General features: G+C 42.0%; 2 protein-coding genes and 1 non-coding gene across 3 annotated transcripts in view; 2 read left to right on the top strand and 1 right to left on the bottom strand.

Moving 5' to 3' along the window:
• The window catches only part of LOC142342839 (small nuclear ribonucleoprotein F-like), a 537,554-nt gene that overhangs the window by 249,572 nt on the left and 271,617 nt on the right, over nucleotides 1-16,365 (top strand). The window lies entirely within an intron of this gene.
• Nucleotides 1-16,365, top strand: part of LOC142342838 (vesicle transport protein GOT1B-like) — a 456,129-nt gene that overhangs the window by 249,572 nt on the left and 190,192 nt on the right. The gene's annotated exons all lie outside the window — the stretch shown is intronic.
• Trnar-ucu (transfer RNA arginine (anticodon UCU)) lies at nucleotides 16,290-16,362 on the bottom strand. Its single transcript has one exon. It is a non-coding gene; the product is annotated as a tRNA-Arg (tRNA).

Raw genomic sequence — 16,365 nt, forward strand, 5'->3', positions numbered from 1 at the left:
GTCATTTCTCGGCAGCGTAAACCATCTCACTAAATTCATACCCAATCTAGCAACACTATGCCGAGGCTACAGAGATCTACTACAGAAAGTCACAAAATACGTATGGACAGAAAACCACCAATCAGATTTCGAAACAATAAAAAACAATATCAAGAGCCTAACAGAAAACAACCACTATGACATCAAAAGAAATACAAGAGTCAAAACAGACGCCTCACGATCGGGCCTAGGAGCAGTACTAGAGCAAGAAACATGCAACGGATGGGAGACAATATCATACGCATCACGATTCCTAAACAAAGCAGAAGAAAAATACAGTATCAACGAGCTAGAAATACTAGGTGTCGTATGGGCACTAGAACACTTCAAACACTATTTAATGGGACACCACTTTATAGTACAAACCGACCACCGAGCACTCTTATCCATACTCAAAGAACAAACTAGTAAAATCTATCAGAGCCGCCTAACACGATGGTATGATAGATTAATCCCATTCAACTTTAACATCGAACACATAACGGGCACAAAAATGGGATTAGCTGATTACATGTCACGAAACCCATCAGAGCCTGCAAAACCACCGAACGAATACGACCAAAATTTCATAATAGCAACAATAGACATCATACGCGAAACGTTAAACATATTGAGAAAAAGGGGTAGACCCAGAAAACAACAAATTCAACAAGCAATGAACAACCAAACGAAAACATCCAACGATTCCACACTATACAAAAACAATAGAATGACAACGTCCAACGATTCCATATTGAATAAAAACAACAACACGGAATCACTCAAAGATTCCACGCACACTAACATAAACAATAAACACACACGACAAAGGGGCAGGCCGAGAAAAGCCATAAAGGAATTACAGAACAGCTACAAGAAAACACAAGACACAACTCAAAAACACGTCACAAAGACAATTAAACCGTATACGGTAAGTAATTACAACTTACGCAGTGCACAAAACGCAAACAACACAGATCTCAACACAGCAAATTATGACGTCAGAACAAACCAACAATTCGCTCACAACACAATACCACAAGCGCATTTGCCATTTATCTCGCCTAACACACAGCAGCCCCATTTAATTACTCTCAAAAATTCTGTTCAACAAATGGACAACCCAGCCAATGAACAAACAAATCCAACCACATGATCACCCTCTCCTAAAAAGGCCTTCTCGATGACTAGCCCCAAACAACCAACAATAGGCACAACATCAGAAAACGAGGAGCAGCTACCAAAACCCCCCGACGACATCTTTAACACCATACTTATAGCCGCCATGACCAACCGCGATACCGTACTTCGTGAAGTATGCGACTGCATCCTAACTGGGGATGAACAACGATGCAAGAAGCTCAGCAAACAAATCCACGCCAAGTGGAGGAGTCTAAGCGTACAAAACGGCTGCGTACTATTAGACAACAAACTCGCTATCCCCAACAGCCTCAAAAAATCGGTCATAGATGTTTTACACTCCACACATCCGGGAGCTTGGGGCATGACCGAATTAGGACAACGTATATGGTGGCCCTTCATCAACCGCAATTTGATAAACAAATCCAAAACATGCCGACCCTGCACAGAATTCGGTAAGAATTTATAAAGCATAAATCCTAAAAGCCACTGGGCACCTTTACCACAATGCTCAGAACCAAACGAAGAAATTCAATTAGACTTCGGGGGACCAATATTTGACGGACAGGGGAGAGAAGTATACTTTCTCGCATGCATAGACCGCTTCTCAAAATTCCCCACTCTGAGACTAGTAACACATGCAAACGATCCAAACATAGAAAAGTTCTTAAATAAATACATCGCCCAACACGGTGTACCACGGAACATTAGACTCGACCAAGCCCGCTGCCTAAAGGGCAATAAAGTGAAACTCCTGTGTTTAAAACACAATGTTAACCTATTATACGCACCGGCCAATGACCATCGCTCCATCGGTCTTGTAGAACACCTTATACAAACCGTCAAACGACGACTAGGATGTATTAAACTCGACCCCAACCAACGACCATTCAAAATTAAAAACGCACTAAGAGACATATCTTTCGAACTACGAATTTGTAGGAAGAAATATTCTAAACTATCACCCTTCGAAGCTTAATACGGTAGAAAACCAAATACAACCTTAACGAACATAACAACAAAACCAAACAAAAATAATCTAAGTTGGTCAAACACATTTAAATATTTAGACGATAACATCATAGGCAACGAGGAGCTGATATCAGAGTAAAGATGGTACGACGAAGATCTAGACAGCGAGGCAGAAGTACAAGAGGCCAAGAGGCAGAAACTCGAAGACGCTAAGAGCGACAACAGTGAGATACCGCGAATCATCAAGCTACCATCCACTAACATCCAACAACCACTCGCCCGACAAAGTCCACGCCTCCAACTCGCCCGTCGAACACTAGCTGCCCAGAGAAACAAAAAACAACTGCAAGGCATATATGAAGCCATACCGGAAGGAGCCGCCCTAGTAAAGAAGACCGACACAACCCCCACCATAAAATTAACAGGACAACAGGACACTATACTCAACGAATCGGACGTTGCCAGATTCGGGACAGCAGACCAACGAAAGATACCCCTCATTAATTTTGCCGCACGCAAAACAGTCTGCAACTCCCACAAAAAAACTCATCGACAGCATGGAACAACACGCAAAGGAACAAAAGCAAAAGATACTGGGACAACGTAACATCAGAAAGAGAGACAATCAAGCTACTAAAGCACACAGACATATTAAGTCAAACCTATCAAAAGTCAATAGAATCAAGATCCCGAAAAAGAAGTCATATGCACCCTCACCACGAAAAAGCTCCCCCAAGAAACGAAAAGATTCAACGGCCTCCTCACAAGACTCCAACCAGGAGGACAACAATTACCAAGAAACGGACGACAGCCAAGATATGTACATGGCCAAAAACATAGGTCAACTTCCAACACCCTCGGACCCCAACGTCAACACCGTTGCTAAACAGCAAATACACGACTCTAACTCAGGCAGGGACAAAACCCGTAGAAGCACTAGACCAAAGAAAGAAACAAAACGCTACGGAGACACTACAAACCTCGACTTCCCTGACTCGTCCGACGAAGATGAGCCACCGCATAAAAGGCACGCAGCCAGCGTCGCATCATACTCACCACCGAAAACAACAATGGGGGACCCGCCAACCTCACCAGCCAATAGTACAATTCCAGTAACCCCAACCAGCCGCAACAACATAGCAACTTGACCAGCCCTCCAATCGCAAGACGAAATAAACATGGTGTACACCGGCGATAACGATGCCGAACAAAGTAGTGACGAGAACGAACGACACCTCCAACCCCACGAGTTCTGATTCATTATGAAACCATTCCAAGAAAGTACATCCCAGAAAACTCAACACTAAATTAAAAAACTTTTGCAACCACAAAAACTTTCGTATAAGTTTGATGATCCACATATATTATGTTGCCATTATTCACTCTCATTGTTAACATATGTATCCTAGTTATCTAACAAACTTTCTGTTAATCTTTCGAAATTTTCTCTCTACAGGGGAAATGTGGTACCAGTATCACACTCCATCATTTATCTGTGCAGTGAATTAATACTACTTAAATCGCAGTACACATTTATTACCCTTGTTATCTATACTCTCAATCGTCCGACGATTGACTCTTACTTTTAGTGACATGAGATGCCGCCTTGGTGTGGCGCACTTGGCGGATTGAACCTCCACTTAATGCCCTTATGTGCAAGTTCCGCGGTGATGTTGATCGTATTCCATTTTTCGATACGTTCACGGAGCTCGTTCTCCGGCCCGATAAAGTCCATACCATTATCTGACCAAATCATAGCGGGCGTACCAGGACGGGAGACGAACCGCTCCACTCACATTACACGGGAACTAGTATCCATGGACGGAACGACTTCAACATGGACAGCACGAGTATTCAGATAAGTGAAGAAAAATCCCAATCTCTACTCGGTAATCCGACGAACGGTGACGTAGAATGGGCCGAATTAATCAACCCCGGTGTTAGTAAAGGGAAGAGACTGGTAAGCAAGTCTTTCCTTTGGCGATCTGCCATGATCGGTTGTGTCGTACTCTACTTATTTAGGGTAGCTATTCGCGATGCGAGTACGCTTAGATTTGTTTAGACTGTGATTCGCGGAGCAAGATCCTGACTTGAGTATTCAACGCTTACTCGCGGCGCGGGATTTACAAAGAGAATTGTTTAACTGAATTTGAATTGCGAAGTTAAGAGACTGAATAAAATGTTAATCAACAAATTGTGAAGGCGTGATCAGACATGTCTCATCACGAAGTGGGAAACCAAGAAGAAAATGACAAACAGATTACGAGGTACTAAATGAACAAGTAATGAACAGTTTATGAAAGGCAAATAAAAGAACTAATTTAAGACATCGTATGAAATATAAACTGCACCAAATAAATTACTAAGGATGATATCCTTGGGTATCACCTACCCCTTACATCAACAAAGAAAATTGTTACCATAACAATTTTCAAATGTATAAAATTAATAACAATATTTACAAATTAGTACTTGGTCCCCGGTTAAATAAATAATAACAATATATGTACTGGTTATAATAGCTAAAAATAAAAACTATTAAATTATAAGTGTCCTAATTAACACAGTTTTTGAGAAATTCAGTTTCTAATTGTCCCATTCGTTCAAAGTGTGTCCTTCGGTTTCAAAAACAGTCATTGAATGGGCTAGCGTTGGGGTATAGATTTCGAGAAGAGAAGGGTCTCGCGTGGCGAGTGGGGAAACCTCTCCAATTACTGGGGAGATATTGGTCTCTGCAGGCTGTTGTTCCGCAATAATGTGAACCGTTTCCACAATGGACCCGAGTGGAGGCTGGTAATTTTCAACGTCACCCGCTCGTCGAGGTCATTTGGTTGGTGCTGCGATTGTTGAGTCCGGAGATGGGCTATTAAAGCCGTAGTAAGATGGGTTTCGCCGATTGCGGTCTGATGATCTTTGTGGTCGTTTCGCTGCGGCAGACGTATTTGCTGAAGAAGTTGTTGGCTGCTCGCTATGCGAAACTGTGCTGGCTTCTGGCTGCTGATTTTGGATGGCGAGAAAGTTCTGAATTTCGGGAACTCGACCTCGCATCGCGCGTGAGATGTTCGATTTTGAGGAGGATACCCCGCTTCCCGGATCACGCTTACGATGTTTAATGTTCTTATCCCCCCTTTTGTTTCCTTGTGAATTCTTTGACGTGACTCTGAACTAGTTCTTCCACCAGTTTTTCTCCCGATCTCGGTCCCCTGCGATCCGCGTACGCCTTTAAAGGGTTTGCCGCTCCAATTGTGTCCCGAATTTCGCAATATCGCTGTTCCTGACCGTTACTACAGGTTTTCCGGGTTCTTTGATTGTGGAAGTCTTCGGGCTAACTTTCAGGATATGTGAGACAGGCGCGAGTACTTCATATAATCCCTCCAAGTTTTTCTTCGATCGTCACTTTCCATGAATTTTCCGGGCTAAGTTCAGTTCCACCGCTCGTTCTTTGAGGGGAATTGGGCGAGTGGCCGTCGTTCGCAGGAAACGTGATTCGCCGTCCGTGCTGGCCCGTTCTCTTGCTTTCGCCTATTGCGTCGCTTGTTACATCCCAGCTTCAACCTCTATGTCACTGCGGTACCCGTTCACCCACTTGTCATCTGGAAGGATTTCTTCCGGCATCACTGTGTCTTCATCTAAAGTGTAATTTACAATGTTTTCATATGTGAGATTTGACAATTTAGGCGTTGTCGATATCATGCTCAGCGCGGGGTATTAGGTTTTTTTTCCAAAGTGTGCTTCGAAAGGCAAGCCCTTGTTGTTCTATGTTTACATATTCGCAATTGGTGTATTATTATCTTTAAAGAATGCTTTACATGAAAAGCGTTAGCAGACGATTTTTCCTCTTTAATACATACAAGTCTGTTTTTAATCGTTTGAATAAGTCTTTCTACCAGTCCAATAGCACAATGACCATTCACTGGAGCTTCAATTATGTCGATATTATTTTTGTTACAAAAGGTCTTTACTTGATTGCCAACCAATCATTTTGCTTGGTCCAGTCGAATAGATCGTGGAATTCCGTGATTTTCAATATAAATGTCCAAAAATTTTAGAACATTTGGTCCGTTAGCCTTGTCATAAATACATGCAGTAGTGTTTTTAGAAAAACGGTCGATGGCTGCTAAGAAACAAATTTCATTACCCTTTTCATCAAAAATTGGACCTGCAAAATCATTTTGAATTTCTTGATTTGGTTCAACACACGGTGTGTGAGGATTAAATTGGTTAGCGGGATTAACAGATTTAAGATTCTTACCAATCACCGTGCAGGACTTGCATTATGTGGCTTTAACAATAAGCTCGCGATGCATGTATGGCCACCAGCAGTGCGTGGCCATGCATATCATACCCAATGTGCCCGGATGGCTGGAGTGTATGTCGTCGGTCATCGCCTCTCGTAGAACGTTCGGTATGGCGACCTTTTCATCGATACATACACACCCTGAACGTACATGGAGATCCCTCCAAAATGAGTGTATGTATGGTTTCAGGGCTTTGAGGCGACTTTCATTGTTCCTTAGGATGCAGTCCCGGACCTCTTTTAATACTGCGTCCTTGCTAGTCAGTGACGCAATTAGAGATTTATTTAAAATCATTGATACGATGTATTTAAATATGGGTACATGTGGGCTGGGTGTGAGAGGCGTACTTGCGTTGGATGAGTAATTCGGAGATGTTGGCGTTGTTATTGGTGGGGAACTTGGTGCGCGGGTGTTGTTTGAAAATTCTTGTCGCTGACTTGCGGTGCGGGAATTACCTGGCAAAATAGAACGCTGACTTGCGGGGCGAGTTGCATTTTGATTAGATGACTGTTGATTTGCCGTGCGAGATGCGTCGTTAAAACGAACGCGAGTGATGCGCTTTTTAGAAGGCATTATGTTTCTGATTTTGTTTATGTAGTTTATTTCTGAAAATGATTTAGATGATAATGAATTTTTTTAATTGAAATGGTACGACTGTATTGTAGGATGACTAGAGGCAAAAAACACTGATTTTATTTTTGTATTTTTGAGTGGTGACTTTTAAAGATATTCGAGGAATGTCTCCTAATTGGCGGGATTTTAGATGAATAATTTGAGGCTCTCGCGGCGCGAGAGCTAATTCATTCCGAATTTGGAATAATTGTTTACGCTTACTGGTATTTCGCTGAGCGAGGGAAGTGTTAAATGTGTTTTGTGACGCGTGGTCTACATATTATAAAATTGTTTAAATTGCAAGTAGTATTTGAGGTTAACTTTTGTGGAGCAGGGGAATTATAATAAACATGTTTGCATACTCGTGCCGCGTGTGTGTTAATTAAGTTTATCGCCTTATTGTTGGCCGCAATCTCAGGTTTGATTTGTAATGCGGGATCGCGTACCTTAGTTTCAGGTGTGATTTGTATTGTGGGATTGTGTGCCTCAATTTTAGGTGTGATTTGTAATTTGGGGTTGTGTGCTATTAATAATTGGTGTAAATGAGATGCAGATTTTGTGTTATTTAATTCCAATGAATTAATAGATGTAGAAATTAACTTTATTTTTGCTACAATGAATTCCTCATCATAAGCGGAGACTTGTTTAGCTTTTTGAGACGGGTGTCTAGAAATATAGTCAGCTAAACCCATTTTCGCCCCGGGAAGATGTTCAATGTCGAATTGAAATGGGAGTAAACGATCGATCCAGCGGGTTAATCTGCTGTCGTATGATTTATTCGACCTATTTTCTTTCATGATAGATAAAAAGACACGATGATCCGTAAATTCTGTAAAATTTCTTACATACAAGTAAATTTTAATATATTCAATTGACCAAACTACAACCAGAAGTTCAAGTTCGTTTACGCTATACCGTTCTTCGCAAGAAATTAAAAAGCGAGACGTAAATGCGATTGGTTTCCACCCATCAACTCTCAATTGTCCAAGTGTTGCTCCGAGACCAGAACAAGACGCATCGCATTTTACGCGAGTTTTGAGTTGCGGGTTATAGTGGCTATTTGCGGTTGCTTTTGCTATGCGATTCTTTTTTCATTGAAACAAATCTCTTGTTTCTCTGTCCAGATAAATTTTGATGTCTTTTTCAGCAATGGGCGGAGGGGATGACTAAATTGTGCAAGATTAGGAATAAATTTCCCGATGTAATGAACCGACCCCAGAAAAGAACGGAGTTTTTTTAGAGAATTCGGAGCTTCAAGTGCTAAGATTGCAGCTGTTTTACTTTCAAGGGGTGAGACACCCGATTGTGAGATATGGTATCCTAGCCAATCAATTTCTAACTTTCCAAAATGGCATTTCGGAAGATTTATCTTAAGATTTTCATCGTCTAAACGAACGTTTAAGACAGTTCATTACATAACTTTTATGTTCTTCCAGAGATCCTTTGCTAACGATCAAAATGTCGTCTAAAAACAATATGTAATCTTTGGACCAATTAGAATGTAGTCCATTGCTTTTTGAAATTCTGCAGGCATATCTGTGAGCCCGTAAAATCTTGTTTGAAATCTGTAAGTGCCGGTCATATCACCACTAATGATGTTAAAGTTACAATGATTAGCCGTAATAGTATCTAAATTTAATTGACAGTATGCGTAATTTAAATCATTTGTAGAAAAGTACGTTGTGTTTTGCGACGCGGGAGCTCTAATTTGCTGGGAGATGGATTCGAATAGCGTATCAATATTTGGCATCTGATATTTATTCCTGTGAATAGCTTTGTTTAATACTTTTGAATCCAGTGCAAGCTTTATCGTTTGATCTTTTTTTACGGTGACCACTATTGGTGAAATGAAGTATTTATCAGGACAACTTGAAAGTTTTATGATATGTTTTTCGTCTAACAGTTTTTTAAGTTCGATATTGACTTAGTCTTGCAAATTAATTGGAATACGTCTACCTTTTGGTGTCTAGGTTGGAAATCTTTGTGAAACTTGGATTTTGCCACATGATTTTATGATCTTCCGACACGCGATATCAATTCCGGAAAAGTTTTTAAGATTTGTTCTTAAAATTCAGGAGATGAAATTTTGTTGACACGATTACATTTTTGAGATGTAGATTGAGTCACTGCTAGTCCAAGTTGGTCGACCAAGTCTCGGCCAATTAGGGACTTTAGTCCGTCAGCTACAACTGTGAATGTCGGTGAATCACAAGTCCAACCCTCACTCGTTATTGGAGATTGTATCTGTCCATCGACCTGGATTGGTTCATTCGAGAAGATCCGAAATTGTGGAGACACCTTTTCGCTGATCCAGAAAGCGCGAGGACTGCTTTGTACCACTCGCAATGCGAGTGAACGGTTGAGAATACTGCATTCGCTACCGGAGTCCACGAGTAGTGTAGTGTTAATATTGCCGCTCTTGATAGGCATGTTGAGGGGTTTTAATTTCTCCACTGCATTCTCGAACACCGCAACCGTATTGTCTTCTCCGCTACTGTAATCCTCTGGATGCGGTTCTTCTTCCACAACACTTACCATCTTCTTCTTAGAATTCTGTGGTTTCACATTCCTTTGTTTTCTGCAAACTTTCGCAAAATGGTTGAGAAGACCACAATTGTTGCAAGTTTTACCTTTTGCGATACATTTATCGCAATGATTTGGTAGCCAAAGTCCTCCGCAGTTTGAACAGTAGAGTGTGGAACGGTTGTTTTGTCTCGGAGCATTATTCATATTTTGCCAATTCGGGGTTCGAGAATTAATGGCGAATTGAACTGCGTTGGCATTGCCCGGAATGACAATTTTGTTGTGCTGTTGGATTTGATGTTGGTTTCGCAACCTAAGTTCCATGTTAATTGCTAGCTCTAATGCTTGACGCGGTTCAACAGTTTGTTTAAGGAGTTCCTTTTGGATTTTGGGGTCCATCAGATTAGTGATGAAGACATCGCGTATCAGGGTCTCTTCCTTGTTCTCAAAGTCGCAGTTCTCTGCCAATTCCTTTAACTTTCCATAGAAATGTTGTACTATTTCTCCCCGAAGCTGTTTCGTAATCAAGAAAACATGACGATCGAAAGTTATGTTTCGAGGACGGATGAATGCCTCTTCCACGATCTTACAGAAGTCTACAGTAGCAGGGTATCGATCATGATATGCGGGTTCTTGCAATTAAGGATGCGATGAACTTCTACCCCGATGCTTGATGCTTAGGTAGAGTAGAGATACGGCTTCTTTGCGATCCGCCAAAGGCCACGGTTTGTCAACACACATGATACCGACTTCAATTAGCCGTTGGCAATTGTTCTGCCAGTTCATTTTCTGCTGCGCGTTAAGGGCGTTCCTCTCTCTCCGATTGTGCGGAAGCACCAACGATAGTTTCCTCGTATATTGTTTCGAGGGGAAGTTCCACCATCTCGGGTTCGGGTCCAAGTAGTGTATCGAGAATAATATTCTCTTTTGCCAACAGTGCCAATTTATATTGCACTCTCCTTTTCACCCAGCGAAGAGGAGAGTCGGGTGTAGGTTTAGCCCAGAACAGTTCGATTCCGAGAGGTGTACGTTTAGTTGCTGACTGCGCCATGTCGTACTCTACTTATTTAGAGTAGGTATTCGCAATGCGAGTACGCTTAGATTTGTTTAGACTGTGATTCGCGGAGCAAGATCCTGACTTGAGTATTCAACGCTGACTCGTGGAGCGGGACTTACAAAGCGAATTGTTTAACTGAATTTGAATTGCGAATTTAAGAGAATGAATAAAAGGTTAATCAACAAATTATGAAGGCGTGATCAGACATGTCTCATCACGAAGTGGGAAACCAAGAAGAAAATGACAAACAGATTACGAGGTACTAAATGAACAAGTAATGAACAGTTTATGAAAGGCAAATAAAAGAACTAATTTAAGACATCCTATGAAATATAAACTGCACCAAATAAATTACTAAGGATGATATCCTTGGGTATCACAGGTTGAATGGTTACTGCACGGAAATTTCTACACAAGACGCGGTTTTATTTCATGGAACGCAGTGTCGATCGTAGTTTAAGGATGGCATATTGTTCCTGAACCTCCGAAAGTAAGTAATCGATGCCCTGATGATGGTTCTTCAGATGAGTATGCCGCAGGAACAGTTTAACAAAAGCATGACGCGCATCCAGCGCGATAGGATGCTTAGTGTCAAATTTAATTTCCACTAGTCGTCGGAGTTGACCAGAATAACACATGAGGCCATGAGTCCCGATAAACGGAGTAAACTGAGCAATGCGGCTGCTCCTCTTAAAGGATTTGTTGTCCTGAAGATCCTTTGTTTCAATGTTGAAGGACACTCCTTAAACCAAGTACTGGAAATGACGTCAAGCTAAACAGGGTCCGCTATGCTGCCGTTTACGGTACGGTAATTTTCATGAGATGGTAAAAGACGGAGCATATATGTGGTGGCACCCAGTAGTTTTGGTAAGACTTGTACTTATCAAACGGGATTAGATAAATGCTTTGTTCCTTAAGGGGCTTGGCTACGGATGCGGCTAAAGATGAGATGGAGTCATCATCTTGTTCCTTCGTTAAAACGCCGAGTTTGATGTTATCAACGACCTCAGTACAAGGTACGAAAGGGAATTACTTAGTTCGCAAGAAGACAGGACCCCTCAACCAGCTACTGATTTGCAAAACTTCAGTGGACATACCACACGTGCCAGCATCTGCCGAATTATCATAGGTAGCGACGTGGTTCCATTGATCAACGCTGGTGTTCTCCAGAATTTCACTAACCCGATTTGCAATGAAGATGTGTGTTTATTTGTTGAGTTTATCTGCAACAAGACGATGGTACTATCTGTCCACATAAATATTTTATCCACAGTAACCGTTAATGCTCGACAGATTTCCCTTTTTAAACGGGCAACAAGGAGAGCGGCTTGTAATTACAACTTAGGAACTGTCATTACTTCATAGGTGCAACACCGGCCTTGCCCAGGACAAACGCCAACTCTGTTGTAATTTCCCTAGCGAGTTCAAAATCCTGCTCCATATTTGCTTTAAAACAAGTCGAGACTAAACCTGAAGACGACGTTAGAGGGCCGCTTAGAACCCAATCTATGGTAAGCGAACAACAAAGGGCGAGCACTTCTCGTCGGCAGCGAAGTACTCTAACGGGCGGATGGCATGATACACATCCTGTCCAAGTATCATCTCGATGTTTCCATAGCAATATGTAACTGGATCTAGAAATGCTAGGTGGGGGTACGTTTCCTGAAGTGCTTTAATGTTGATCACGTCGGCGCCAACGTTCAAATGTTCCTTCACGTAAGGACTGACTTTAAATGGTTCAAATGCTTGGTTGTCGCGGTGTGTTACAGTCAGTTCAACTAGTTTAGCGTCTACAACTTCCTTAGTATTTATACCCTTGGCTGTTAGCTTCAATGCTGTTCTGTGCAAACGAAGTCTATTTGCAGAATCATTGGACACCCACGAGTTACTGCAAGCGGTATCGCACAAAACTAAAGCCGTGGTACCTTTTCCGGGAGAGCTCGTCAACTGTAATTCAGTCACCTGAAGGAGGCCTTTCACATTACTAACAGATGACAAAGTACTGGTCTAACTCGGTGATTGGACACTAGAAGTTTACTTTGACTTGTGCCAGCTGTAGAATTACTATTGTTGTTTGTTGGAGGAGGTTTTGATAGATAAATCCTCTCAGCTCCATGAAGGAGTGTTTTATGGGAGCTGTTGCAACCGTTCTTCCGGCATGTCTTAGGATTTGGGCATTGCGTGGACATATACTTTTCTCTCAAACATGAGAAACACAGTTTTGCTTCCGCCACTGCCTTTGCTCTGTGAGTGGGAAACTTTTCTTTAAAAACCCGATACCCCCAGATGCGGTGGTTACCTTTACACACAATGCAGCGAGGGTTTGGAGGCGTTGCCGATGTTGTGGCTGGTCTCTGGGTGCCCTAAGTCTGCGTATTAGCAGCAAAATTTCTCGAGGCAACTTTGGTCTTGACTACAGAGTTGGTGTTATCCTCAGTTCTTGGCTTCGATGAAATCTGTTTCATTAAGTCATGTGCCTCGGCCTTCTCCTTCAACCAATCGTTGAGGTCAAGCAGTGTTGGCTTCACCCAACGTTTCTTCACTATGAAGAGTAACCAAGACTCTTTCAGATTGGGCGGCAGCTTTTGCACAGCCGTGTAAAGAATGAGGCGCTCTTAAAGTCTGAGTCAGGCACTCTTAAAGTCTGAGTCAAAGTCAGTGATTTAAAAACCCCAACAAGGCTTGAAATTGTTGCAGAATAGTTATGATGTTATCACTATTGTACAACTTTAGTGGAGGAAAAGAGCTGCGTTTGTCTAAGTGTGCACTGACTACTGCCTGGGGTTGGCCCAATTTACGTTCAAGTGTCTTAAGTGCGTCCTTAAACATTAATCCACAGTATGCGAACTCAGCGATGGCGGTTTCTGCTTTTCCAGTTACAAGAGTTTATAAGTACGTTAACTTGACAGCATCAGTCAAGGACTGTGAGTCTATGGCGCTTTTAAATTGTCCGAACAATTCATGCCACTGCAGGGGATCAGCATTGTACTCTGACAATTTCCACTCAGGCAATGGATTGTTCTTCTTACAAGTGAGTGCGTCCGCCAACTGCTTTATCAAATCCATGGAGTCCAAAAAAAGAGCAGAAGGTGTGGGATGCGGCGGGCCACCCCAACACAACGGGTTGGGAACGGTAGCTCTATACGTTGGCGGAATGATCGGAGTAACAAAAGTGAGGGCGGTACCTGTTAAAGAACTAACTGGATTCGGTTGCATGAAGTCTGATGTTACGTGATTTTGGGAATTTGTTGCTGCTTGTACATGAAAAGAGGAGCGGAGTGATTAGGGACATGAGGGTTGCTTATCGGGGCCGGCTGTACGGAGTTTAAGTTTACAGATGTACCTACAAGTGGTAATGCATAGGATGGGGCTGCTGCGGGAAAACGCCAGACGTTTGGATCCGGAGGAGCTGGAGCTGCGTGGTTAATAGAAACAAAATTTTGGGGCTGGTACCTCTTTTGTGGGGGAGGTAGATTAATTAATTTTGGTACAAAATTGTTTGCGGAGGAAATGAGTGGTGCAGGCGGGGAAAAGGTAACGGATTGACATTATTCGCCACAAAGTTATTGGCGTATAGTGGGAATGCTTGTGGCGGCGAAGGAGCAAAACGGAATGCTGGTGGGATTAACGGGAAATGCGGTTGTACGGGGTTTGAAACGTGTGATGCGAGGGCTGGTACATTTATGTGTGCTTATGGCGGATTAGGTGCTGGCGGAGCATTAACGAGTGCGTTTAAAGATGGTTTACGCGGAGGGCTGACTAAATTCAAATGTCCCGGCATGCTCGACCTGCGACGGAATTGGTGATCTAACTCTAAACCATCGGAGTGCATTGTTGCTTGAGACAGTTGTCGGGCTGTGTTTGGGGCGTTTAGTTGGGTTGGCACACCAAAGTTTATTGGTGGTGATGGAGGCGTATATTGAGGCTGTTGCCGCTCTTCCATGATGTTGTTTGCAACATGTGCATTATTGCTTATTTTGGTTCTACTACTAGGTTCTCGCGGGCTCATGGTCAGGGAGGTTGATGTTAGTCTCAATTTGGCCATGTGTATTGAGATTAGGGTGTGAGTTTAGAGGTTGAGTTGAAGAAGGACGTGGGACATTTGCTTGGTTGGATGGGGCGATGGAACCAGAAAAGTAAACTTAACTGTTTAATTTCCAATTCTCGAAATTTCATTTGTTTTTCAATTTCAAGATGCTGTCTAGCAATGCACAGCTTTGCCTCATGTTGTTTCTCAAGTGCCTCCCTTTTAAGTTTCGATATTGCTAAGTCTCGATGACGCTGACTTGATCTTTTTGAGGAAGTCATATGTGAACCTGATCTTAAATAGTGAGAGGTATACTGCTCTGCTGTTTCTTTGTTTTGAACCGAATTGATGTATCCTCGAGCAGCAGCATTGAACTCGTCAGTTTTCTTAGTTAGTCTGAGTTTAGTATTAGCACTGAGTTTTATTTTTGGTATGATGATAGTTACCTTTTCGTTAGTAGTAATAGTTAAGCAGACCTGTGGGGGTGAAGGTAAAAGGACGTTTAGCCTATTACGTATTAAGATTAAGAATAGCCTATTTTTATCAATTTTCCCAAGACGTACCTAAAAAAGAGAGAGAGAGAACAATAGATCTGTCGAATAATCATTATTACCTCAGGAGTAATTATCTTAATTACCCCAGGTGAAATTCATACAGTTGAGATATATATTTCCGATCTAATACATTCCTTTTGTTATATCGAATCTCATCTACTTACTGAAATATCAGTTTTCTTTGTGAAATATCAGAAGAACTCAGTTTTCGTTTTCCAGTAAATTAAGATTTTGAAAAATAAAACTGATATACTTTTTCGTGATAATGTAGGTCACAGTACAGCTTTAAAGCGTATTTTTGGAAGTAGAGCTCAAAGGCAATAATTTCACGTTCAATGATACATGATAAGTTTAGGTTTTTGTAGTTTTAATTTCTCAAACCTGAAGTTACAAAATCAGTTCTTCGAGAGTGGTATGCTATATTACCTGCCTATAGGTTGTCTACAAACAAAGCATTTAATGGTGATTTTTTAACCCTAAGAAGTTGCACGTTTTGGTTTTTCCGAAGGTTCAGCTCCGGAAACCTCAAATTACTATTTTTTTGGAATTGTGTGTTACACTACATCTTTTTAGCTTAGTGGGTTCATACTATTTCCACCTCCCCCCCCCCCCCCAGATGCATGTGCCATATTTTTACATAATGATTTTCCATATGCAATGGCACGTGCTCTGTAACTGGGGGAGCAACGTATTGGGGGGGGGGGCACAAACCGAAAAGATCCCAGAAAAGATCTCACATTTGTTGTACTTTAATCAAATTTAAGCATTCTGTTTTCTCATTCAGCTCTGCGCCCGTTTGGCTCTATTTCCTGGCTCCTTAATATCAGAGGTGCTACGACAATAGATCAAAAGACAGCAGATCGAAATCAACAATTGGGACAGTAGATCGAAAAAATTGTTCAATGCAGCGTAACACGTTCAGTCATTATACTGTGTTCGTTTTGGTAGATTGATATTAAGGCCCACGGCCGCTAGGCATGGCCAGATGCGGTAACTTCTTGTCAACTAGCATTTTGGTTCTCATTGTGTTCCTTAAAAATCGTAATTTCAATTGGAAAACATTTTCAAGGCTGTCAAATAACAAAAAGCATCCTCGGCGGGATTCGAACCCGCGACCTCTGGATTAGAAGTCCAGCGCGCTATCCACTGCGCTACGAGGACTGC

Source organism: Convolutriloba macropyga, chromosome 7, assembly GCF_964194025.1.
Source record: "Convolutriloba macropyga chromosome 7, txConMacr16.3, whole genome shotgun sequence".
Taxonomy (NCBI): Eukaryota; Metazoa; Xenacoelomorpha; order Acoela; family Convolutidae; genus Convolutriloba; species Convolutriloba macropyga.